The sequence below is a fragment of the Pteropus medius genome, unplaced genomic scaffold (assembly GCF_902729225.1).
Source record: "Pteropus medius unplaced genomic scaffold, Ma_sr-lr_union100, whole genome shotgun sequence".
In the NCBI taxonomy this organism is placed as follows: domain Eukaryota; kingdom Metazoa; phylum Chordata; class Mammalia; order Chiroptera; family Pteropodidae; genus Pteropus; species Pteropus medius.
The window spans coordinates 4,591,466-4,606,384 of NW_024343578.1; the positions used below are offsets into that span (position 1 = coordinate 4,591,466).

Consider the following 14,919-nt stretch of genomic DNA (forward strand, 5'->3'; position numbering starts at 1 on the left):
CCAAGATATCCTTTCCGAACTTTTACCGCCACAGGCTGGTTTGGGACCAGGCTGTTTGTGTCTTTGCCCCTCCTACCCATCTTGAGGTGGTTTCTTTTGTATGTCTTTATTTATATGACTTATGTTCAGCTAGACTTTAGGGCATTTTCAATAATGGATTTTCTGTAGTTTAGTTATAAATTTGATGTGGTCATGAGAGGAAGCAAGCACAAGTGTCTACCAAGTCTGCCATCTTGACTAGAATTTTTTGTGTTTTTATTAAAAAAAAAAAAGACCTCAAATTCATAAAAAGCCATCTACAATTTATGCTCCACATTTTACGTTTCACTTTATAGTAAAATTTTAATCAGGATGCCATCGCTGACTACACTTTTAAAAAGGATTTTGCCTAATGTTTAACATAGAACTTTTATACTCAAGAGGGCAAAGAAGGCACAGTGTATATCATTGTAATGGTGGTATTGGTGAAATACTTCCAAATGACCTTTCATCTCTTGGACTGGATTCAGCTCCTTATTAAAGAGCCACATCTTCATCAGCTGTCTGGGTCTTGGTTGTTTGTGAGACTTCTATGGGGGCTGATAATTACAAACACAGGGTTCCCTTTCTCCCATCTTTCCAGGAAATGAGAACTGAGACTATGTCTGCCATTACTTTGGAAGTAACATTCTGAACCTTCTGGTGAAAATAGGCTTAGGAAAAAAGTTGCATAAAACACCTAACATTGCAAGGTTTTATTTACATTTTGGTTGCAGCTTTTTGAAATTTGTGCTGTTCAACTGATTTATGGTCCCTGTGTATTCCTCTTTGGTCCTAAATAAGGATCTTGGGAATTACAGGTCCATAAGAACTACAAGGCTTCATTTTTTGTTCATGTGTTCTTTTATGTTTTTTCCTCCTTTGCAGATTTATTTAGAGTTAAACACTTAAGTTGTTTTTACTTCTGTGTTTCCCTGGTTTCTGGACATCATAATATTTTGCCAACATTTTTCAGTATCTGTAAGTAACTCCATGGTCTACTTTTTAACCAAAGTAGTGATTTAGAAAGCTCTAAATGTTCAAAGAATGTACCTGGGGTGTTAGAGGCCATAATTGCTGGCTAAATCATATTCTGGGCACTTATTTATGCTGATAAAACAAATTTGAGGAATAATTACTCATCTCTTTGAATGAAATGGATTTTTAAGTGAACCCCTGTTGGAGGAATACAGACAGGACAGTAGCATAGATCAGAGAGTATAGTATCTAGAGTCAGATGACCTAACTTAGAATCCTATCTCTACCTCTTTCCAGTGTGTGGGCCTTAGAAAGTTACTTTATCTCTCTAAGACTCCATTTCCCTTTCAGTAAATAGAGAATATCAGGGATATGTGCCTATCATCTAGGGCTGTTCTGAAGATAACAAGATGGGCCATGTAATGCCTTTAGAAGTCAATAAATATTTGTCATAATTCTAGGGTTTACAAATCCCCCCAAATATTTTGTTTCATTGAGAGACTGTACTGTAATTTAGAAATATATCCGTTTAAAATTAAACTCCTTCTCTTCTATGTCATGAACACGAAGTTACATGAATTTTAAATCAGACCATAGTCATCTTGGCTAATCTAATTCTTCTCTGAAGTTTGTGAAAGTTAATGCTCTTAGGTCATAGCTCTAGAGAACTGCTGGTCAAGAGAATAGATTTATCTATAGATTTGAAATTAAACAAAAGCAAACAAATAAACTAAAAAAGACATATTGGCATGTTCTCAGTAAACATGCCTTAATCACATGACCTTGACCTAACTGCAAGAGAAGCTGGGATGTGTTCCACTTTGCCTATCATTATCTCTTCTACCCATCATTTCAAAAAAACTCTACTGCATCCTTAGTTGTCATTCTGATTCCAATCTTATGTTTTATGCTCACAGCAACTGATGAATTAAAAGATTAAGTTTTTAAAAATTTTTAGTTTTCTAGGTCTTGTGAAGATATTAGTTGGTATCTTTTAAATTTTCTATATGGTCTTTTTTTTTTTTCTATCACTGGACATATATTGTATATTCATGGTAAGGAGATAGGCAGAGTCCTCTGCACTCATTTCATAAAGCTCAAATTGTTAATGATTATGAAATATAAAGTGGAAAATTATTGGCTTCAATACATAATTTTGACAAGGTGACATTACAATTTTAAATTAATGATACCAAAAATACTGATAAAATCATATTAAGACAAAAAAGTGGATGTGGCTTCAGTCTCCAGTCTAGTTATTTCTCTTTTTATTCCTTCACAAGCACCTAAAAATTCTTACTTTGTTATCCGTAAGGATCTATTAATTTCCCATTGCTTCTATATGCCTCAGTTTGTTAATAAAGATTTTCTTTTCCTTAACTGAACCCTGATTGTTTCTTACTTCCTTCCCATTATTCACTTACACAAAGTCTCCCCTTTAGCTATGCCTCTGTTTGAATGATTCTATCTTTTCTACTAGGAATGCCCTCTCCAAAAATGTTTAACTAGTAATGTCCTGCTCAAGAAGCAACTCTCTTTGTGGTCTTCTTCCAGAATTCTCGAGCCTATGTTATTCCTTGACTTGTGAGTTTCTAGAACCTTAAGGTGTTTGTCCTTGAAGATAAAATCTTGTCCAGAATGCTGTCCCCAGAATGGAGCACAAAACTGCACATAGAATGTGTTTAATAGCTATTAGTTGGACATATTAATATATTTATGTATTTGGCCCTTATTTTTGTTTCACTTATTTGCGTACTGTATTATTCAGGACAGAGTAAGCTATTCTGTGATAACAAATGTCAGTGGCTTATGAAATCAAAGGATATGCATGTTCTTTTGAGTCCGCTGTGGCTCTGTTTCACGTTGTGTTTACTCCTACCTAGGTTGATGGAGCAGACTCTTTTGGGAACATTTTGATTATTGTGTCAGCAGGAAAAGAAATATGGCTCCAGAGCTTCTATTTGGAAAAGATATGTCAGTTCTGCCTTTATGGAATAAATAAAATGACACTTCTAGAGTTCAGGAGAGTAGAAATGTATAATCCATCCTCAAGGATAAACACACTAAAAAAGGAATTTTTGGCAACTAATAATACAATTTACCACTGGGAGATAAGCACATATCATCTAGTGCATTTATTTAGTCCCTTTGGTGGCATTTATCCTACATACCCAACTATGGTGTTAAATCATGTACATGAGTGAGAAAGTTCCTTCAAAAGTTAGCAGCAGGCAAAAAATAAATAACAAGAAATTACAGAATTATGAATTATGATAGATGACATCATTTCTGATAGCCTGGACCAGAGGTTTTATATTAACCCTCATGAAATATAAACACAGGGGCATTCTTGTTTGTCTTTTGGTATGAATAACCTTGCTTCTGATTTCATATTTTCCCAAATCTGAAGAATAGGGTGTTGAATAAACTACCTTCCTTGATGATAACTTTCCAGTCTGGTGCATTTCTCCACAGTCTACTCTCTCCTTCAATTCTTCTATATGTAGTGTAGGCCATTTCAAATATCTGAACATTTAAGCAAAAATTTTTGCAGTGCAGGATGATACACAATTAAGTCCCATCATCATTGTTTTTTCTTCTTCGATCTGTGTTAGCATCATTAGCTTTAATTTAATTACACCATCTTTTATTATTGAATACATTTAGAATTCACTTTATTGGTTTAATTTTTTATTTTTCCTTTTGCAAAACCTGCAAAATGGTTTATTAGAATCTACTGACCTTCTGATGCTCATTTTGCTTTCTCTTTTTATTCTTTCTCCCCCTCTCTCTCCCTTCTTTTCTTTTTTTCTTCTCCCCCACTCCGCCATCTCTACCTTTCTCTCTCTCTTCTCTTCTTTTTCTTTCTTGCATGCTCTTCTTTCCTCCCTTTCGTGCTTGCTCTTAAAAATCTATTAAATTCTTTTTCTTTCCCTTTCTCTCTCTCTCTCCCTCTTTCTTCCCTTCCTTCCTCCCTCCCTTCTCTTCCTCCTTTCCTTGCTTTCTCTTTTATTTTTTAATGGCTGTCAGATAGGGGTCGGGCTTCATAGAGTCTTTAATTTATTGAATGTCTACATGACATCAAATACTTTACTAAGGATTTTGGGGCTTTTTTAACATTTAAATCAGACTAAATATGGCATGTTTATGTACACAAAATATCGGTTGCGTTTAGTATAAAAGATTATAAACTAGTGGTTGAAAGTTATTTGGGACCTTATCTGATGAGTTCAGACATTCTTATTTCTCTTACTCATCCCCAGCAAGAATAAACACAAAATGGCTCTACCTCTCCTTGTGTACTGCTTCTGAATGGACTTGAAATAACTTATCTTTAATAGGTCCAAGCAGCTCACAAATTTGCTTTCATTAGTGACATTACAACTCTAGCATCATCTTGGGCCTTTTAAATAGTGAGAAGTACCAGTGTTTAGTACTATTCAAGGCTCTTTTAAAGCAAGTTAATAGCAACTGTCCTACAGTGAGTTTCAAGCTGATTATTAGTACCCCGGTCCTCCTTTCTTCTTAATCTTGTATATATGATAGTTTCAGGGTGTATGTACAATTTCTCCCCTTAGCCAGATGCATGTCCTTATTCTCTCTTTTCTGCAGCTCAGTACAGTTCATGTCCTAATAAGAATTCATACCTTATCTATTCATTCCATAGATATTTATGGAGAACCCCCTACCTGTCAGGTACCCTGTTAGGTACTAAGGCCCTGCAGTTAAAAACTCAGTTCCTGTCCTCAAGGAAAGAATTATTTTTCATACAGAGAGATAATTGCTGTAAGCCCTGGGGTCCTCTGCAAGGATAGAAGAGAGTCTCCAACTCAGCCTTGGGAAAATGGTCATCAGACAGAAAAGGACCCTTCCTTGGTCTATGATGTATATTACTGTCATCATTTCTCTGGCTTGAGGCAGTGATTCTTAAAGTATGGTAGTGAGTCTTTTAGATTCCATCTAGGAGAAAAAGTTTGTTGTTAGTGTGTATGTTTGCAGAGAGGATGTTTTTTTGAGCAAACATGTCTTTGAAATCTAACATATATACAAGAAATGTATAATCATAAGTTTGTAGTTTGATGCCTTACATAAAATAAGCATGCCAGTGTCCAGGACCTGGATTAGGAAACAGTACCTTGCCAGCCCCATGAAGTTCCCTTTGTGCCCCTGCCTAGACATTACCACCTTTTGGATGGACACTGACCTAACTTCTACTACCAGATCAGTTTTTTTCTGGTTTTGAACTTTATGTAAGTTCAGTGCCATCATACAACTGATATTCTTTTGTGTCTGACTTTTCTGAGCGAGCGAGAGAGAGAGAGAGAGAGAGAGAGAGAGATGCAAAGATGGTGACTACTTGGGAATGAGGTTGGCAGAAAAATAGCTAGAGAAGCAATGATGACTCTGATATGCTGATCCACAGTTTATGTTAAGAAGGTCAAATAACTCACTTGATTCTCACTTCCTCCTTCTCTCTTGACAATAATAATACTTGAAATTATTTTTTATTATTTGCAGATTATTAGTTGCACTCATTATGGACAAAGCACTTTGTATAGTTTATACTCTTTAAGTCTTACAGTAAGCCTACAAAAGAAGTGTATATTACTGTGGTAGGCAGAATGTGGCCCCCAAAAATGTTTGAATCCAAATCTCTGTACTTGTTAATCTGTTACTTTACATGCAAAGGGGTATTAAAGCTGCAGATAGAATTAAGTTTACTGAACTGTCGACCTTAGAATAAGGGGATTTCCCTGGATTTTCTGTGTGCGCCCAGTGTAATCACAAAAGTTCCTAAAAGTAGAAGAAGGCAAAGAAAGGGTCAGAGTGAAGTGATGTGAAAACCCGCATTGGTCACTAAAAAAGTCTGCATTTGTAGCCAGGTCTATCTGACTCTAAAACAAATACTCTTGATTGTTAATGCCAACAATCTAAGACCAGAACATAGTTTGGGTCATTATATCACTTAGCTATTTTAATTTATCCACTAGATAGTAGAAAGAAAATCAGATTGGCTCCAAAAGTCTGAGAAGTGAAAAAGGAAGGTCATCACATTTAAAAAAAGGATTTATGGACTTATGGGCCTAATACACTTTTGTATAAGTTGGTATCTGTGAGAATGTTCATGATGCACTTAACAGAGAAGCCAACTCAAACTGGCTTAACAATAAAGGAAAATTTTGACAAACATCAAACAAACAAATAAAAAGTCCACTGCTTTTCTAGCTTCAGTTTAAACTTGGTCCAACATTACAGTGAGGCCGTGTTCCCTCTCTCCCTTTCTCCCTCCCTTCCTTCGGTATTTCTCTCTTTCTGCTCTGTTTTGTCTTGTCTTGATTACACTTAAGAGCTAACTCTCTTGGGATCCCTACATAGCTGACTGAATCTCCTAAAGTCTTGTCTTTCCTTTTCACAAAAAGCAGGAAAGAAAAAAATGCCTTCCTACCAGTATTCTTACCCCCAAATAAGCTACCAACCAACGAAACAAACAAAAAGCAAAGAAAAAGAAATTCGCAGTGATTGAAATAGTTTGGATCACATGCACGCTGCTGTCCAGTGGAATGAGAAGCACATCTTTCCTAGGCCATACCTAACTCCAGAAAAAAATAAACTTTCCTGAAACCACATTGATTCCCACACAGATATCAGAAGCCTTCAGAAAGAGGACTGGTTCTCGTATAACAAAGAGACAGCCTAATAACACTTCAAGGAGAAAAGAGGTTCTGCCAAGGCAGCAGAAGTGATAGATTTGACAGGAAGGTCAGTTCCTTCTACTCAGGAAGCTAAAACTAAAATCATTCCATTTACATTAGTCTGTGTCAGAGTAGTTCAGTCATGTGGTAGCTGCATTTTCTATTTGTGTGTAAGGGTCCATAGGAATATTGAATGTAAACATTTTATAGACAGGTTGCTTCCGTATCTTAGCTATTGTCAATAATGCTGCAGTGAACATAAGGGTTCATTAATCTTTTCAAATTTGGCATTTTGGATTTCCTTGAATAAATACCCAGAAGTGAAATTGTGGGGTCATGTGGTAGTTCTATTTTTAATTTTTTGAGGAACTTCTATGGAGATGTAGGAACTTTCTACAATGGCTGTATCAATTTTTAATCCTACCAATAGTGCCCATACATAGATGAATGGATACAGAAGATTTAGTACTTATTTACAATGGAATATTACTCACCATAAAAAAGAATGAATTCTTGCCATTTGCAAAAACATGGAAGGACCTAGAAGGTATCATTTATGAAATAAGTCAGAGAAAGTCAAATACCATGTGATTTTACTTATATGAGAAATCTAAAAAACAAAATAAATGAACAACCTAAACAGAAAAAAACTCAAAAACAGAGGAAAAAATGATGGTTGCTAGATGGGAGGGGGATTGAGGGGATGGGTGAAAAAGGTGAAGGTATTAAGAAGTATAAATTGACAGTTATAAAAAATAGTCATGGGGATGTAAAGTACAGCATAGCAAATACATTTAAAGTATTTAGTATCGTCAATAATATTGTAATAACTATGTATGGTGTCAGATGGATACTAGACATATCAGAGTCACTTCATAAGTTATATTAACATCTAATCACTATATTGTACATCTAAAACTAATATAATATTTATGTAAACTGTAATTGAAAAATTAAAAAAATATAAAAAAAATGAAAAAACAAAACAAAACTAAAACACTTTATGGAGTCTTGATCTTAGCAGAATGATGCAATCAGTGAAATGTTCAGTGAAAGGTCTCCAGGATATGTTTATAGTATTCTCTTTCTGTGTCTTTTTATTGGTGTCTATTTAAAAGAATATTAAAGCATTTCTTAAAAACATTATTAAGCAGAGCTCCATATAGATAGCCAATCCCTTTACTTACTAAGTATCTATTATTCCTTGCCCACAGTTACAATTATTTTTTCTATTGCCTTAAGAAAATTTTGTAATTGAACAGTAAGAGAGTGACAGTCTTCTAGATTCTAAGAACTCTCAAGTCCCTATTAAACTCATAGCCAAGGAAACATTAATCAGTTGCCAATAAGCAGCTCTGTAGTGGAGTTCACATATGTTTCTCATCAGAAATAACATATGCTTGGATGAAAACTCCAGAGCTTTACCCACTAGAGACACATTTTGTTATTAAGTGTTTCATTATGCTTTTCTTTTTGTCATGGCTGAATGACCAGTTAAAACATAAAATGTCATTTGGTAGTTGGGAAGGAAAAAGATGGATTACTCTTTTCATTGAATGTCCTGGTTGCTGATTCCATACAGGGAGAAATATATTAATGTCTGTCTCTGAATTTATACTTATTTGGCAAAATAAGTTAATAATTAATAATAGTATTGCTAAAGTCTTCTTAACCAAATTCAAAGCCTGCCATTATCCCATATGACCTGTGTGATCAGTTAACCTAACTCTGTAAAATGACAATACTGATGTTAATTTTACCTTGTAGGATTGCTGTTAGGTAAAAAAAAAAATTAGAAAATACATTTAAAGTATTTAGTACAACACTAGTTATATAGAGAGCATGGACTGAGTGTAGGGAATATTATCATTGTTTTTTCTGACCCTCACACCAATTTTTACAGGTGAGGAAACTGAAGTTTGGAGAGGTTAAATAACTTACCCAAAGTTTCATCACATAATGAGTGACAGATTCAAATTAGTTTTCCAAACATTTTTTGTTTCCTGAAGTGGACATTATACCCTTTTGACATAAACTATTTAACTTTCTAGTTTTAGCAGTATCTGTCTCCCACTGAAAGCAAGATTTATGAGGAAAGGAGCTGTGACTATTTTTGCACTGTTGTTTTTCCAGGGCTTAGCATAGTTCTGGTCACATACGACATCTTGGATAAGAGCTGATTGAAAAAAAATCTATAAATTTTGTAAACACAGTTTTCTAATCAGAGAAAACCATGATTGGTTCCCATAATTATAAATTATTCTAAAATGATAAACATTAATTTTTGAGGTTCTTTATATGTGGTTTGTGGGCACATTCTATATATTATGCAATTAGTCTTTGGTTATTCATGGAGTATATGTTAACTCGCACACACATTTGCAATCATTAGATCCACTGTGAATTACAGCACTAACATTAATGAACTCAGCTGCCCCAATGTTAACGTTTTGCTCCTGAACTGAATCAATGGAAATTTCTGCTGACAGACTTTCTAAACTAATATTTCTTAATTCTCGATCTGGCACAGCCGAGAGAATTGTCATTGATATATGAAAATTTGCAATATAACATTATATATGCAAATTAAATAAATGTTGGCAAAAATAATTATTATTGCTTTTGAGAGGATTAATTATTACAGTCTGCCCTGTTTTCTGTTGAATACTGTTTAATACTGTGGCATGTATTAACTGAGGAAATTAATTTGAGTTTAATTGTTGTGTGTGGCTGTTAATGTGCACACTTTTGATGGACTTTCAGTTACACTGAAGCAGCAACCCAGCAGCTATACTTAGGCTAATCTGCTGATAGGATGTATACGATGGAGGAAATGGTTTGTACTGGATGAATTCCAAATGCAGTGTCATCTGTAGTAGGTAGCTGTGATTCAAGGGGAAAAGCACTAGGCTTGGAGTAGGAAGAGCACATGACTGGGTACTGGCCATGCTATTAATAAGCTACATATATCTCATAGATGCAACTGGAGAATGGCAGAAAACCAATTTAACCTAGGGATTTATTTTGAGAATTAAACGAATTAATGCATATGAAAACAGATTTGTGAACTATAAGCTGATCCTTTAAATGAGTGGAATGTCTATAGTAAACTTTTCATTTATCCACTTAAGGACAAATTTATTTAAAAAGTTACATAAGATTAAACAGGAATCTAAGAGGCACTCAGGAAAGCATTTGTTGATGAATAAATGTAGATTGAGATTAAGTAGAGAAAATATCCCTTTACAAATATCAGCATGAATAAAAAATTTTTGCACGAAGAAAGATGGTCAAATCATCTGGAGGTCTGCTCATTTCAAGAAGTAATTAACACCACAAAATTCCTGTATGGCTATAAGTTAAAGAGTAAGATGTTCTACTCATCCCTGCGATGTCAGAGAAATAAATGTCTGGGGAGGGGAGAGATATAAGAGGTACATCAGGAGAAGTTGACCTCAAGTTAATAGACTCTGTTATCTTTGAAAGAGAACACATTGCTGGAGAAGCCCACTATATTCATTCAACAGGGAGGGAGGCTTTCTGTGTTTGATTCTCATTTTCTGACCCCAGAGTGAAGGCCCAGTGGCTCTTCACACAAAGCAGGTCAATTTGGAAAGAGATTAACCCTTCCATGCCTTTTACACTTGTCTGACATGGAGAATATTGGCAGGTAAATGTTTATCTTTACAGAAAAAAAAAATTGCAAGAGAGAAAAATAAGTTCATACAGTCAATCAGGAAATGCTTATTGATTGTGCACTCTATGCTGGTTACTTTTAAAAATGTTGAACAGTATAGAAAAAAGATAAAATTAATTTAATGCCTAACTTATTGAGTGCTCTTATATATACCAGTCACTGTGCTCAGGCTTAAATAGTTAATTCTCACAAACCTTATGGGGTAGATATCATTAGCTCTCATTTACAGTTAAGAAAACTGAGACTCAAGGAGCTTTAATAACTTGCTCAAGGACATATAGCTAGAGAATGATAGAGCCGAAATTTGAAACTATCAAATCTAACCTGCATCTTAAGCATCATGCTACAGCCTCCACAATGGGAAGATAGACAATAACAGTGAGATATAATAAAGCCCACATAAGACTTATGTGACAAAGCAGACAGAAAGAAGCACATTTCACAGAATTTATATTATATATATGTATATACATATATACACCCATATACACCCATATATGTATTCACACACACATATACATATACACACAACACACACATATATGTGGATTTTTAAAGATTCAATTTCTTGTCTTTTAAAAGTTCTGTAATTCTTAGTCGACAGTACATCTGGCAAAATATATTTGTGAAATATAGACATCCCAGAGTGGCATTTCATTTATTAATAAAGTGAAATATTTTATTTACCCACAGGATTGTTTAAAGGTCATGATATGTATCAAGTGCCCAATGAAGTGCTCAATACATGTTTGCCAATCAAAGTTATTCCCCTTCCCTGTGGTCACTATTTTTTCAATTGGATGTGTTGTTTTCCTCTGCTTCTTTTGTGTAAATCCTTTATGAACAAGAACTATGTCTTATAATTATTTAAAATCATCCCAACATTTCTAACCTCTTTCTTTATGCCCATCCCCCTCTAGTGCCTATTCTAGATTTGGATTACTCTGTAAAGACTGATTTATCTACCATGATACAAAATACTACTTGACTATATTTTCACTTTTACCAGGTTTGGTAGAAATAATATATTTTTTCAAGTTCCTGAATATCAGACTTATACCCATAAATGTGAGATTGACTTAGGTGAGCAACTGGCTTGATTATTTTGATCATTAAGGATAATTTCTTTTTTTTTTTTTAGGCAAGGCAACCCTTGGTTGACCTCACAGATTGCAAGGACCTTGTCAGCTTACAATCCCTTATTTTTTATTTTTTACACCTACAGCACGTGGTCTTCCTAGGTGATCTCCCATCCAACTACTAACCAGGCCTGACCCTGCTTAGCTTCTGAGATCAGATGAGATTAGGCCTGTTCAGGGTGGCGTGGCCATAGATAGATAATTTCTTTTTAAAATTTTTTTCAATTAAATTTATCACAGTGACATTGGTTAATAAAATTATATGGATTTCAAGTGTGCTATTCGATAATACATCGTCTGAATATTGCATTGTGTGTTCAACACCCAAAGTCAACTCTCATCACCATATATTTGACCACCTTTATCCTTATCTAATTCCCCCCTCAGCCTTTCCCTCCAGTAACTACTAAACTATTGTCAGGATAATTTCTAAAAATCAAGTTTGGTTCGTAAATTTTCTGATCTCTCAGTACCCATACAAAACTCAATGTTATCATATATTCACCCCTCTCTGCCATGGCGACAAAATTGCCCTCATCCTTGAGCCAAAGAGTACAACCAAGGTTAGAGTATCATTTCCATGACCAGATGACCAGCCAATTTTTTTAAACCACTTTATTGAGGTATCATTGATATATGTAAAAACAAAACAAAACAAAACAAAACAAAAAACACTGCACATTTAATGATATAACTGTGATTTTGGGGTTAAGTATACACCTGTGAAACTATCACCACCATCAAGGCCATAAACATATCCATCACCTCTCAAATTTCCTCATGTCCCCTTTATTATTATTTGTCTGTGTGTGTGTCAGGAACACTTACTTAACTGTTGTGGCGTGATCAATTCTAAAACGCATGGAGCCAATTGAGATGAATTATGAGCCTTTACTAGCCACCGGTGACTGACTCTCTACCACGCAGGGTTAGAGGAGATCAGCACCGAGCTCCCAAAAGAGGCAGTTTATAAAGCCTAGAACCACACCCTGGTTTAACATCAAACACGCAAGCAGATTACATAAGCAGAAGTTGTCCATTAGCATCTTTGCCCAGAACCACACCCTTAACATTAACAAGCTCTACCATTTTAGGAAATTTTAAGTATATAGTACAGTATTGTTATCTATAGACACTATGTTGTATAATAGATCTCAAAAATTTACTTATCTTGCATAACTGAAACTTTGTAACTTTTGACCGTCACCTTCAAATTTTTTCCTTCCTCCAACCCCTACAAACCAGCAGTCTATGCTTCCACGAGTGTGACAATTTTCAGTTCCATCCCAGGGTGTCTTACTGACCCTCCATAGATCTTTAGAGGTTGTCTGACCAAAAGCTAAATTTTACTACCTGCAGCTGGGAAGATAGCTTTGTAATGCTACAGCATACGTCTCTTCACTTTCCTGAGCATTTAAAGAATAATTCTCTCTCTCTTTCCTTTTTTCCAGTTAAAATGCTGTCTGAGATTGTTCAGAGAAATAGGCAGCAGCAGCTTCAAAAGCTGAGGCCCCTTGGGCCTTCAGGAACTTGAGCTTTGCCAACTAGGAACTTACATTGTCTTGTGAATTCTGATGAGGTATTTGAATTAGAGAAAACTGAAAATCAAATTCCTCTCAGATTTTTCTTCCTCTTTTTAACTTAAAAAAAAGTTATTCCTTTTAGTTTTTAACCCTCTACACTACACGGATGTCTATAGTTTTTCTCTATCCTACTTACCTCGATAGAACAATGAGAGATATGTTTTGAGTCCTGAGACTGGATTTTCAGAGATCTACTTTCTCTCATTCAGAAAAGAAATAAACCCTTGATCTCGTCTACTTAAACTGATAAACAAATTACTATTATTCACAAACATTTTCTTGGTTCCCACCCCTTATGAGTTCTTAGACTTACCTTACAATAAAAAGAAACAAACAAAAAACTCATGGCATTTGTTTGCTTAGAAAACTTACTTAATTCATAAACTTGGAAATAAAAATGTGATGTATTGAGAAAATCTTAAAATAATATTCACTTATATCCTTAGTTAATCTAATACTCTCACTCATCAGGTTATTGTGACAAGTAGACTATCACAGATCTCCTTTCCAATTTAATCAAAAACCATTCCAGAGGGCTACTTATGCATTTTAAGTATTAATGCAACTCATAAGAAAACATACAACTGGTCGATTGTACCAAGGTAACTGTCATCATATAAATCATATAAATGATTCCTTTCTCCATCCCTCCCTCCCTTCCATAAGTAATTTCTTTTTAGGCAAGGCAACCCTTGGTTGCCTTACAGATTGCAAGGACCTTATCAGTTCACAATCCCTTATTTTTTATTTTTCATGCCTACAGCACCTGGTCTTCCTAGGTGATCTCCCATCCAAGTACTAACCAGGCCTGACCCTGCTTAGCTTCCGAGATCAGACGAGATTGGGCTTGTTCAGGGTGGCATGGCTGTAGACCACAAGTAATTCTTAAGAACTTCATATGAGGACACATAATAAACCTGAGAATGTAAACAAGGCATGGAGAACCTTAATATAGGCTTGTATGAGATAGTCTCAGGCCCTGTGACTTTGCCATGAACCTCTCTTTAAAATAGGTTAAAGGAATTAGTACTGGATTCCTATTTGCCACAATTTCCTCTCCTAGGAAGCAGTCAAATGGGTGGGAACAAATCCCTCCTTTGATAGGTAGCCCGAATGCTATGGCTGGCCCTCTGTTGTAGGTAGCAATCACCCTCTGCCCTCTGCCACAAAAGTTCCAAGAGAAATCATTGATTTTAGGTAATTGAAGGCTTCAAACTTCAAATAAGAATAGGGAGCATGGGGAGTAATTGGTCATGGTATGGCACTGGATATCATAAAGGATAAAGGGAATTAAAAAAAAAATCAGCATAAGAGAGAATGAAGAGGGTGGCTCCATAGTGTAGTGGTTAGCACGTGTACTTTACACGCAGAAGGTCCTGGGTTTGTGCCCCAGGTGGAGCCACGGACTGTACCCCAGGTGCGCTAGGCCCTCCAGGTGTGCCAGGCCCCAGGAGCAAACCGCGAACATGTGAGAGGAGACGCCCCGCCTTCAGAGATGCAGTTCTTAAGGGGAAAATGGCAACATCCATAGGTCAGGGGTAGAAGTTGGGGGGTGGGGGCAAGGAATTAAAGAGGAGAAAAAAAAAAGAGAATGAAGAAAGAGAGTGAGTGACAGGTATCTGTGACCTTGGGGAAATGAAAGCATTTGAACATGAGTACATTTTATCAGAAACAGGTAATAAAAATTAAAAACTGGCTTATTTTCTCCCATTGTAGAAGCATAGGAAAGGAATAAACCCCAGTTGTCAGAGAACACACTTGTGACTTAATTGTACTTGGTGGCTTAAAAGAACATGGCTTGTTTTTGACCA

General features: G+C 35.6%; 2 pseudogenes; both read right to left on the reverse strand.

Annotated features, from left to right (window-relative positions):
• Positions 1-11,602: 11,602 nt before the first annotated feature.
• On the reverse strand, positions 11,603-11,721 carry LOC120606372 (uncharacterized; annotated as a pseudogene).
• A 2,141-nt stretch (positions 11,722-13,862) lies between these two features.
• Positions 13,863-13,981, reverse strand: LOC120606379 (uncharacterized; annotated as a pseudogene).
• Positions 13,982-14,919: the final 938 nt, after the last annotated feature.